General features: G+C 40.3%; 1 protein-coding gene across 4 annotated transcripts in view; it reads right to left on the reverse strand.

Annotated features, from left to right (window-relative positions):
- The window catches only part of LOC129780322 (signal-induced proliferation-associated 1-like protein 2), a 245,109-nt gene that overhangs the window by 104,768 nt on the left and 128,153 nt on the right, over nt 1-12,188 (reverse strand). Inside the window, exon 2 of one of the 4 annotated variants that reach the window (XM_055788453.1) lies at nt 8,560-8,600. The exons of the other annotated variants lie outside the window; for them this stretch is intronic. The gene's annotated coding sequence lies outside the window, so the exon portion shown is untranslated. The remainder of the gene's footprint in view (nt 1-8,559; nt 8,601-12,188) is intronic. 4 annotated transcript variants of the gene reach the window in all.

The raw sequence follows: 12,188 nt of genomic DNA on the forward strand, positions 1-12,188 counted from the left end.
ATCTTTGGAAGCAGAGGGATCGTCGGGGAGGGGGAAATATAGGTCAGTGCCTAATGATTCCCCGACAAGGATGAGAGAGAGAGAGTGAGGGCGAGTGGTCGGTCTGATTGAGTTGTCTGAGTTTCTGCCCAACAATTGAATGTTTGTTTGGAAACAGAACCGTCTACTATTTGCCGTTCGAAGAAATCTCCTGCTGCAACGGATTTGAACGGCTGATGGAAACGAAAGGATTAACTCGGCGTGACAAATGAATAGACTAGGCGCGCGCTGTATTGAAATAGTTGTTTGGGAGGGGATATAATATGACATTCAATGAGTAATTTCATACTTGATCCACGAACAGAATGACAGGAGCTTAAGATTAGTTCCGGAAATAAAAATCAATGATCGGACCAAAAACAATACGAACCCTAAGGGAGAACATTAGTCAGAAAATAAAACAAAATATAAATATATATGATTCTCAAATGGGGATCAACACTAGGGTAGGAGCCTGCCCGTTGGTCTCAAATGTTCCTATCTCACGCCTCCACGAAGATCATATGACGACATTTTTAGATCGGGCGTGAACTGGAAACACACACCTGGTCTTGGCTTCGAGAACGGGTGTCGAAAGTGGCTAAGTGAGGGGGTGCGAGCGAGTCAGAGCGCTATATCTCTCCCGGGGAAGGCCTCCCGGGCCATGGAGGCCTTGCCAACCCGCTGTCTCCCGGGCAAAGGAGATACACCCAATAAAATGGAGCTACGATCACGAAGAGTAATAAGAATGCGATCACCCAAGGAGGGTCCCCGAACTGGAGCTGGTCCTGGAACGGGCGTAAGAGCGAGCGGCCAGCGGCTGGAGGGCGAGGTGCAAGAGCGGGCCACCAGCCGGGTTCAACCCGAAGAGCTACCGCCACACGGAAACAGCAGCCATCGACATCACCCAAGAAACGCTGCGCCTACGAGACGTGTTGCGACTGCCAGACGACAGTCATCCACACTTGTGGGTACCACTAGGCGCCGGATCATGTGGACACGCGAAATGAATGAATTCGTGATCCGCGCCTATTACATCTGCACTGCTTTGGAGACGGACATGAGCGGTCGCCCTCGAATACTAACAATGTTCGAGGAAGCGTATCCAGAGTTCGTCGGGAGGCTTGATCAGAACGCGATGAACGCGAGGCGTAGAGCGATAGTACGCAACAACATGCTCTCCCAAACTCAAGTCGACGAGATCAAGCAGCAGGTGCAGAGAGAACTAAGCTCCAGGAACAACAGAGCAAGCGATGTGTCGAGACGAAGTTCAGTACGGCTGAGCATTTCATTCGCGAGAGGGGCACGCGAATCAGCACCAGTGGAGGCCACAGTACAACAACCCCCTGAGCCGGAAGACCCACAGCCAGATCAACAACTACTACGCAATCTTGTTTTCCACTACGACGAGGCGATCTCACAGTTCCGCAACGCAGACCCATTGTCGCGCCCCAGGATCCCGAAGTTGCAGCATTCCCGCAGGCTGACAAGTGCAGTAAAGCTCATAAACGAGCACGTTCTTCCGCTGCACTTGGTTGATGCTGAGAACATGGAGGAGCTGCAACTGAAAGTTTACTGTGCTGCTGTGGCGACCGCCAAAAGTTTAGGATACCGTATTAGGCCAAGAGGCGGACTGCTCCAACATCTCCGTGAAAGGCGTGAGCCTCCATGGCGAAGGAGATTGGAGCAACGGATCCTAAACAAGCGCGCCGCAATTGGAAGATTGATGGCGTACAAAAGAGGCAGCAGATCGGCGAAATTATGTCGCCAAGTTGCTGTGATCGTGCGGCCTACTGAACTTCGCCAGCTGGGAGCTCACCAGCTGAAGGAAAAACTCGACACACTGGTACAGCAATTGAGCGTCCTAACTAAACGGCTGAAACGTTACTCTGACTCTGCAAAGCGCCAGGAACAAAATCGGATGTTCAGAGATAACGAAAAAACGTTCTACGATCACATTAGCGACGAGAAGCCCGCCTACCGCGAAGGTTTGCCAGATATTAACGATGTGACGAATTTCTGGGCTGGTATTTGGGAAACCCCAGTACAACATCGCGAAGGGCAAATGTGGTTAAGACGGGAGGAGGAGAGTTGTGGTGAAATTGGAGAGATGCCAGCTATCATCGTCGAAGAGAACGTCCGCGAAGCCTCGCGGTACCTGAGGAACTGGGCAGCACCGGGCCCCGATGGTGTTCAGAACTTCTGGCACAAGAAGCTGACCGTCGCACATCAAAAGATAGCTGAGTGCTTCAACAAGGTGCTACGTGACCCACACAACCTCCCTGAATTCGCCACCCGTGGCGTCACATTCCTCCTCCCGAAAGACAGCAACACATTGAACCTATCAAAGTACAGACCGATAACGTGCCTATCGAGTCTGTACAAGATATTAAGCAGCATCATAACCGCCAAAGTTTCTGCCCACTGCGAACAACACCATATCATCGCAGAAGAGCAGAAAGGATGCAGAAAAAATACGCATGGCTGCAAAGACCAGGCCATCATCGACGCATCCATAGTCGGCCAGGCGGTTTATAACCAGCGTAACCTAAGCATGGCCTATATCGATTACAGGAAGGCTTATGACTCCATACCTCACTCGTTTCTCCCGTCATCGTTAGGTTCCTGCAGCATGCGATGAGGCAGTGGAGCACGTCTCTGCACCTTAGTGATGGGGAAAATGTGTTGCAGTCTAGAACGCTGCAGATAAAAAGGGGGATATTCCAAGGCGATTCTTTCAGCCCGCTTTGGTTTTGTCTGGCACTGAACCCCCTCAGTAGGACGCTCAATAGAAACGGTCATGGCTATAAGATAAGGTATGGCGACGGCGCCCACGAAGAAGTGACCCATACCTTCTACATGGATGATCTCAAGGTCTACGCTGATTCACGTCAGCGTCTAGGTGTAGCTATCCGGGTTGTCGAAGATATAAGCAGGGACATCTGTATGGAGTTCGGCCTCGACAAGTGCCGCTGTGTCCATCTGCTGAAAGGACAACTCACCGAATCCGGAGGCTACGAGGTCTATGACGGAGAGTTGATAAGAGACATGGTTCGTGGCGAATCCTATAAATATCTTGGATTCCGACAGCTCACCGGGATTCGCCACTCCGATATCAAGACGGAGCTGCGAGACAAGTTCTTGAGTCGAGTGAACTGTGTCCTGAGGACTTTCCTCAACGCGGGGAACAAGGTACGCGCGATCAACACATTCGCGGTTCCCCTGCTGACCTTCAGTTTTGGTGTAGTCAAATGGAGCAAAACTGACCTAGAGGACCTTGAGAGGAGGATGAGGAAAGCATTCAAAGAGGCCGGAATGCACCATCCTCAATCGGCACTGGAGAGAGTTTCACTACCACGCAAAGAAGGGGGACTTGGAATCGTCGACATTTCTGCACTATGTGTTGCCCAGGTACGACAACTGCGCGAGTACTTCGCAGAACGCGCCAACCAAAACGCGCTATACCGGGCTGTCTGCGCCGCTGACAGATGATACAGCGCTCTGCACTTGGCGCAAGCGGAGTACCAACTCAACTGCAATCTGCAGACAGTGGAGGAGAAGATTGCAGCTTGGAAGCAGAAGGCAGTGCATGGTGCCCACCCCCATCAACTGGACCGGCCACACGTCGACAAGGCCGCATCTAATCTGTGGCTAACGCGTGGTGAACTCTCTTCAGTAGTAGAAGCCGACATGATAGCCATCCAGGACAGGATAATGCCGACGAGAAACTGCAGGCGGTACGTCTGGCATCAAGACGTTGATGACATTTGCCGGATGTGTCATTAACCAGGTGAAAACATAGAGCACATCATGGGAGGCTGTCCCGTTTTGGCTAACGCAGCCTACACCGAGCGCCACAACAACGTGGCCCGTATTGTTCATCGACAACTGGCGCTCCAATGTGCTCTACTGGAAGACAACGAACCAAACTACCGGTACCTGCCTGCACCTGTCCTGGAAAATGACCGTTTCAAGCTGTACTGGGATCGCACTGTTATGACCGACCTCTCGATCCACCACAACCGCCCAGATATAATGGTTTACGACAAGATCGACCGCAAAGTCACCATCATCGATGTCGCTATTCCACTGAACCAGAATTTGGAGGAGACCCACGGTCGCAAAATCTGCAAGTACCGACCATTGGCCGTGGAGCTCAAGGAACTGTGGGGGCTAAGGGAGGTCCCAAGAATTGTTCCAGTCGTTCTCTCTGGAACTGGAATTATCCCGAAGACACTTCTGGAAGCGCTAAAGGTGTTGAACATCGAGAAGGAATTGGCCGGCATCCAAAAGTCGGTCATCCTTAGCACCTGCGCGATTGTCCGACAATTCCTCGGTCAGGACTAAAACAACACGAGCATGCAGATACGTGCATTCCGCAGAGCCTAGTCCCCCTTTGGCATTCAGAAGCTCGGGGGCAGGTGAAAATTCTGGCTAGGTTCGCCTAGTTAAGAAGTGAGATAAGTCTGCCAAAAAAAAAAATATATTTAAATATATAATAATTACAGTCAAATCAGGGGAAGGTCGTACCATTCAAGATGATACCCTTGAACGACATTTAATTTGATTTTAGAATAAAAATTGCCAGTTATCTTCAAAATATTCAATCTATTTATGCAGCCATTCCATGCGCAACCGATATAGTGTTTCTCAGATTGTCGTCAAAAGTGGTAGTTTTGTTTTTTATCGCAAATTATTAGACCCGTATTTTTTTATTTTTTTGATAGGGTGACCATTCCCATTTTAGGGTGATCCGAAAAATCCATTTTTTCGCATTCGCAAAGGCGCTATATCTTTTTATTTTTTTTTCTGGAAAGCTGAGAATGGGAAAAAATGATTTTTTTAACCATCGAGTATCTTCGAATCCAAACACGAAAAAAAACGAAATTTTTGTAAGCGTAGCATTTTTCGAAGAATAACCCTGGCTTATAAGCTTTAATTTGATATGTCGACCGTCTAAATTGGTTCAGTAGTTCACAAGTTATGAATTTTTGAAAATGTCATTTTTGGAAAAAAGGGGAAAAAGTCGATATTTCGGATCACCCTAAAAAGGAAATGTGCACCCTAACACAAAAATAAAATAATACGGGTCTAATAGAATAATACGGGCCGCGAATCATTAGTTCCCATAGACAATCTGGCTAAGCAGCACTCTGATTTTGTATGATGATGCAAAAAAAGGAGTCGAATGTTGGATAGCCTAGAAGATGTGCCTTTCACTATCACTACCAAATATTTCCAGAATGTTGGGATAAAATAATGGACAGCTGTCAAAAATGATTTTCTTAATTTTTGTAGTCCTTTTTTGGTTTTTTTTTTATATTTGTAGCCGTATTCACCCAAGAAGTGTATTTTACGAGGGAAAAAACAGGAAAATTTTATAGAAGATTATGTAAATTGGGAAATAAATATTTCTCATTATATACTCTATGGCAAAGTAACACGTATTCTGCAAATGGGGAAAAAATCCTGAATTTAAATGGTGTCTGATGATGACAACACATTCGTCATCGCAATGATTGATTGTTTCTGTTAAAGAGGCATTCGACTAAAAAATCTTTCGCCTCTAGCATTGAAAAAGGCTGCTTTGATGATCAATCAATTAGTGATTTTAGAATCGAACCCACAAATCAACGCTTAGTAAGAAAACAGGAATGTTTGAAATTATTCATATAAAAAATCAATTTTGGGCGAGATGAAGTTCGCCGGGTCTGCTAGTAATAATATTTCAATTTGATCTTTTAAATCCAATCCTAAAAAGCTGGAACAGAAAATTGAGGGGTGCAAATTGAAAAACCGAAATCGGTCACGTCGCAAAAATTGTACAATTTCTTGCGCTTAATGCTTAGTAATTTTCTGAAGGATTTATGAGATTTTTGCATCAATCAATTTGGGAAGTCCCTATTAACCATTTTCAATTAAAATAATTTCCCAGTTTTGTCATCTAAAAGGAGCTCGTAACATAGCAGGGATTGATTGTGCCAGTGCAGCAATTATAAAAGCCGTTTTCGCAATTTTTGTATCATTGCGATACTCCAGACAGCGAGCAGTGCATGTTGAAGCTGAGAGTTCATTTGACAAGTGCTAGGTTGCCATGAGAACTAATAACAATATCGAACCGATTTCGGCTGCTCTACCTCTCCCATTGTGATGCCTGATATGCAATAGTCAGTTAAAAAGTACATTTTTAGTTTTAGTACATTTTAGCACATATGGTTGTTCTCGCCAATGTGAAATGAATTCCAATTGGACATACTTCACACTGCAGAACATAAGGACACCTTTTTTTCAAATTCAATAATGTTCCTACGAATAATTTATGTTTTCTCACCGTATCATTCTAATTTGGGGGTAAACGAACACATCAAAATAAAGACAGTCCATATTTTCATTTAGTCGGTGTTAAGTCAGAAAGGACCAAGTCACAAAATTGAAAATTTCGAGTTATTGATTGCATTAGGTAAGAATTTCGTAAGCTACATACCACATAAATCAGATTTGGAAAATCACGCGTGCAGCAGGAATAACGTATCGAAATTGTTTCGTATGCTCAATGAAAACTCCTTATAGCACCAAACTTCAAGCTCATTTTTCTCAAAATCATAAAAATGTCACATGGAATACTAAAAACACAAGAAGTATTTGATTGTTCAATTGTGGTTTAGACATAAAAGCTGTTGTTGGATAAATTTTTGACGTAGAACTACGTCAAATAGTGCCAAATCAGAAAACATGACGAAAATTGGTAACTTTCTTATTTTCCCATGCACTTTGTCGGTCCTCACCTAAACTTACCGCCAATATCGAGCAATTAATGTAGTCGCAAGGCACAAATTTCATGCTCGAGTCAACGGGCGAGAAACCAATCCACAGTGTGAACTCATCCATCTTTATCGTTGTCGAGTTTAATCCATTATAGCTCAGGGGTAACAAAAATTTGAACCCAATGCCGCATATAGGAAAGTTAAAATTTAGTTGAAATTGTTTCACGACCAAAATATCTAATTTAAAAAATTTTATACGCCCAGATATAAACAAAAAAATTTCATGTTGTTTACAACATGAAATGCAGATATGTGAACATCGGTCTTAGGCGTGTTTTTTGGCAGCTAAATATCAAAGATGGAATATTGATTTTCAGAAGTTAATAGCATGAAGTTTGCGTATGAAATATCATACGTAAATACGCTCCATGAGAGAAAAAAAAGTGAATTTTGACTTGGTTCTTCATTTTCAGGGACAAAAGACCTTCGGGGTATGACCCTTATGAGAATATCTATATATACAGCCATTCCATGCCAAACCGATATAGTGGTTCTCAGATTTCCGTGAAAAGCGATAGTTTTGTTTCTTTAGGCAAAATATATGATCCATATTTTTTTTCTATTAGGGTTGCCCATTTTTAGGGTGGTCCGAAAGATCTTTTTTTCCCTTTTTTCCAAAAATAACTTTTTTCACAATCGCGATGTTTTTTCGAAGGAAAACCAGCTCATTGGCTTCAATTTGATAAGTCGATCATCTCAATCGTCAATCATCTCAATTCAGTATGACAAAAGTTATGAATTTTCGAAAAAAAATAATTTTTGGATAACATGGGAAAAATGATTTTTTGGACCATCGGTTTAGTTTGAAAAGTCATAACTCAAAAACGGAAAAACGCCTTTCTGATTTTTGGATATGTTATTTGAAAAAAACCTCAACTTTCAAGAAAAAATATGAAAATATGAAATAATATGACAAATATGAAATAAATACAATCAATAATTACTGAATCGAAAGCCAATGTATTTGCAAGTATAATATTTTCCCAAGAAAAACTAGCTAATTAGCTTTAATTTGATATGACGATAATCTGAATCGACCCAGTAGTTCAAAAGTTTAGCAATCGTTCGCTTGAAAGACAAATGCAGTATTCGTTCAACGGACACTGTGGAGTAGAAAATAATTGTTCGTATATAATCGCCCGTGACTAGTGCGTGTGTGTCAATTGTGAAAAGATCGCCGCAATAGCTATTATTAAAAATTGTTTCAAGAATGAATCATCAGCATATTTAGCAGCTTCTATAAAACCAAGTAAAAAATGGGCTCTTTTCAGGACCACCAAAAGCTTCTATTAAAGAGTAAAACCTAAAAAAAATATTGATGTATTTTAGAATAATAATCGAAGTAATAAACATCCGAATTGAAGAGGGTAATTTCGTAGTCCTAAGTCAATAATGTCGTCGTATCATGAACTCTACATATTTCCTATAATTTTTATTCCTTCACATGTGCCCATCTTTTGATATATGAATGACTTGTAACCAAGTATACTGTCTTCAAATTTTTCAGCCATTTCATCAGTTCTTCAGTTTAGAATTTCAATTGAAATTTTTAAGTTTTTTTCTGTATTGAATAGACAGAAAAAAACTTAAAAATTATTATATAATTAGATCAGATTATTTCTACATTCGCAATCACGTTACGTTAGAGGAGTTGATACAATGATACAAATGTTCATGGATATATGGTGATTTGTTTTGAACATTTCAGATTACTTACTACTATACTATGTTGGCAAATTCAACATTTTTTGGACATACCTGGAATAAAAAGAAAAAAAAAACCATTATTGAAGTTATCCAAAAATGTTAACGACAAAAATTAAAACAACAGTTAAATATTATTCTGATGAAGAATTATAGGTGCAAATGAAGAAGAAGAAGAATAATAGGAGCAACTACAGCTACGATTCTGATCGTACATACGATACAGGTCGACCTCGATTATATATAATCGCAATTTCACTTTCAACGTTAATTTTCGAATCCAATACATAATCGAATCACAAAAAAGCTATTTCTCTATTAATGTTTGACATTCATACAATAATGAAAAAATTGTTTTCTTGAGATTCGATTATGTATAGGATTTGAAAATAATTGTTGAAAAAAAATGGTCGACTATATATAATCGAGTCCGACCTGTACAATCGCATAATCGTTGGAGACCGTTGAATGGATGTGATAACTACTAACTGCTACTTGTCTAATTATTTAAGTACATGAAACCGTTTAACTTAAATTTTTTTTTACTTATTGTATTTTCTAGTTTTTAGCAAATTATCTGTATCATTAGTATACTTCTCTACATTAAAACCATTAAAAAAAATTTTTTTTCAATTTTTATTTCTTACCTACATTAAAATTCTACATTAAAACCATTAAAAAAAAATTTTCTATATTTATTTCTTACCTAACTTTTTTCGGAATATTTTGATAATATACTGTGTTCTATGTCCAACCATTTCATTTGATACTCATATTGGTGAGGTTCTGAGAAAATATGTAATCCGCCATTTTGTAGTGGCCGCCATCTTGGATTTGCATTTTTCATAAATAGTCGTATTCTACTAGTCAAGCCCTTTCATGTGACACCCACATTGATGGGGTCGTGAAAAAAATATATATGGCGCCATCTTGTGGTGGCCATTTTGGATTAGAATTTTTCATAAATAACTGTGATCTATACTAGTGAAGCCCTTTCATTTGATACCCATATTAGCTATTCAATATAGAATTATTATACAAATTATTCAAAATTTCCGAAAATCAAAAATAAAATACTCCGGATAAAGTTTGGAAAAAAAATTTTTTTTTTTATATTTCAATTTGGCTTATTTCATGAAAAAATGTAAGCATTCAACGTTAAGGTGAAGTTTAAGTGGCTATTACAAATCTAGTAAGAATAATGATTTTTGAAGATTTTGCTTGAATTTTCACCAGGAATTGATTATATCGATATTGCAGCCAAATTAAGAAAGATAGAAGTTGTGCGTCAAAGAACAAATTGTGGAGCGGTGAAAGAACTTCATTTTAATTGATAGAAACAATCTAGTTTAATATAAATTTTTAGGATAAAATTAATAATAACACATTAAAAATTATTCATATGGTGCCATATGGTGACATATGGTGCTCCCTTGGCCGAGTGGTTAGCGTCATAACTAACATGCCGGGTGTTCGGGTTCGATTCCCGTTCTGGTCGGGGGAATTTTTTGTCAAAGAAATTTCCTCCGACTTGCACTGTGCTCACGCGTATTCTAGAGCTTGCCACTCAGAATGCATTCAAGGCGTGTTATTTGGCATAGAAATCTCAACTAAGTACTAATAAAAATGACGCAAGTAATACTACGTTGAGACGGCGAAGTTCCTCTAGGAACGTTAGTGCCATTGAAGAAGAAGAAGACATTAAAAATTATTAACTTTTAAGTGTTTCATTTCCAAAATGTTATTAAAATTCACTAATTTAGTTGATGAAAGCACAAGAATCGTCTTCTATAGCGTAATTTTTTAATGTAGAGCCAGTTTGATGCAACAGAGTCTGAAACAAAAAAAAGTTCTGTAACTCTGTCATTGTTGAAATTCGAACATATGTGTAGGAGGATTTTTTTCATCAAATATGATCGTCTATCACCTCCTGAGAGAATCTGGATAAATTATTTTTTTTCATGTGAGAAAGGTGTTTTCTGACTTTAAGGGGATGAATCAAAAATCAAATTCCTCTTTTATTTTCAAAAAAACGAAAAATACATGCAAAAAAAAATCAATACTCCGGATAATCGAGTCCGATCTGTATTAACAAAAAAAAGAGCAACGCGAAACACGAAACGCGTTATCTTTATTAGTTTCTGTATTAGTTTTCTCAGAGGGTTTTCGTTATATTTGTCCGTTCCGTCCAACGCAATCTGCTTTCCACATATATCCAGTTCAACTACACATCATTCGTACTCAAATGGTTCACTCGGAATCATTTCGTATGACAAACTACCGTTTTTCAAAAAATAACGACCGTTCGTTCAATCTTTTTGGCGAACTAGTTCTTTCGTACCGTTCATGAACGGTTTGCCCATCTCTACCATGAAGTCCAAATTGTAAGCAAATATGGTGTTTGTTCCTCTTCCCCCACAGCGCATGCAGCGAGTAAAATAAAAGAAACACACCTTCTTTATTCGCCAAATTGTTTACTTATTTTACTGTCTTCACTGTTCGTTTCATAATCCAAAAAATTGCTGAATAAATTTCTTATCTAATAAAACATAGCATATAGTGCTATAACGATTTTCCGTAATATCGTACATATCTCTCAATTTTCGTTAAATTTTTCGTAGTGACCTCTCTATATAGAAATCAAAGACGTAGTCCCACGTCAAAAATACGCATTAATTCGTAGATATTGTAGTAGCTCCCGTGGATTTCACCTACAGATTTGTATCATCAATTTTTATCTAACGAATCTACAAATATTTTCGTAGCATCTCTTGTGATATGACCAAATGTCAGAAGCGATGATGACTGAGTGGGAAATTCCGATTCTTCCAGTCCATTGACTTTGTTTTATCCAATCGATGCAATTTACCGAGCAAAGCTGAGTGTGTTCTGAACGGTGGTGGAAGCAATGGTTATATGCATTTTTCTCATCTTCGCATCATGAGATTGCAGCCGGGATTTCCGGTCGTACAAAGATCAAACAGTCTCCACGACGTTCCCAGATTGACTCTACGCTCGAACACCACTCCCAGCAAAACGACTCATTAACGCGTCGCAACATGCTGCGTTTTCCGCAGTGATACATCTTTCCGCCAAATTTACGTTATTTGCACATTTGCTATTGGAGGAAAAAATTTCCTGCGCTTCCCATAAGTGAGACCGCGCAGGAAAATTGTGAGACGCTGTGCAAAGAATTTATGTTTTTCTCCATCCGGTAAATCCGGTGAGTATATTGAGCCGACAAAAGGGCTCAATTTCAAGTGTTTGCCTTTTGCATTGTGTTTGAGCGCTGCTTGGAAAAGGAAACCAAATTGCACGCAATTTCCTCCGGGAAGCCGCGAGATGAGATGATGGGTGGCAACTGAAGCCACCGTCTCGAGGGACGATAACCTCTGAGCTTTTAACTGCAATCGCGCGCGCTCACTGTACGCAACCCAAACAACTAAACATGAGCGGCTTAATGACGTGTTTTGAACTGGCGGTAAATGTTATTTAACGATTGTTATAGAAACATTTCGTCAAATGGACCACCGGTGATGAGACGGTCAGATTTTTCCACACGAATCAATTTATCATCAACCTCAACAGCTACTAGACCACACGATCCAGGAATTCTGCAAGCATGACATGTCCATTGAGATA

Source organism: Toxorhynchites rutilus, chromosome 3 (assembly GCF_029784135.1).
Source record: "Toxorhynchites rutilus septentrionalis strain SRP chromosome 3, ASM2978413v1, whole genome shotgun sequence".
Taxonomy (NCBI): Eukaryota; Metazoa; Arthropoda; class Insecta; order Diptera; family Culicidae; genus Toxorhynchites; species Toxorhynchites rutilus.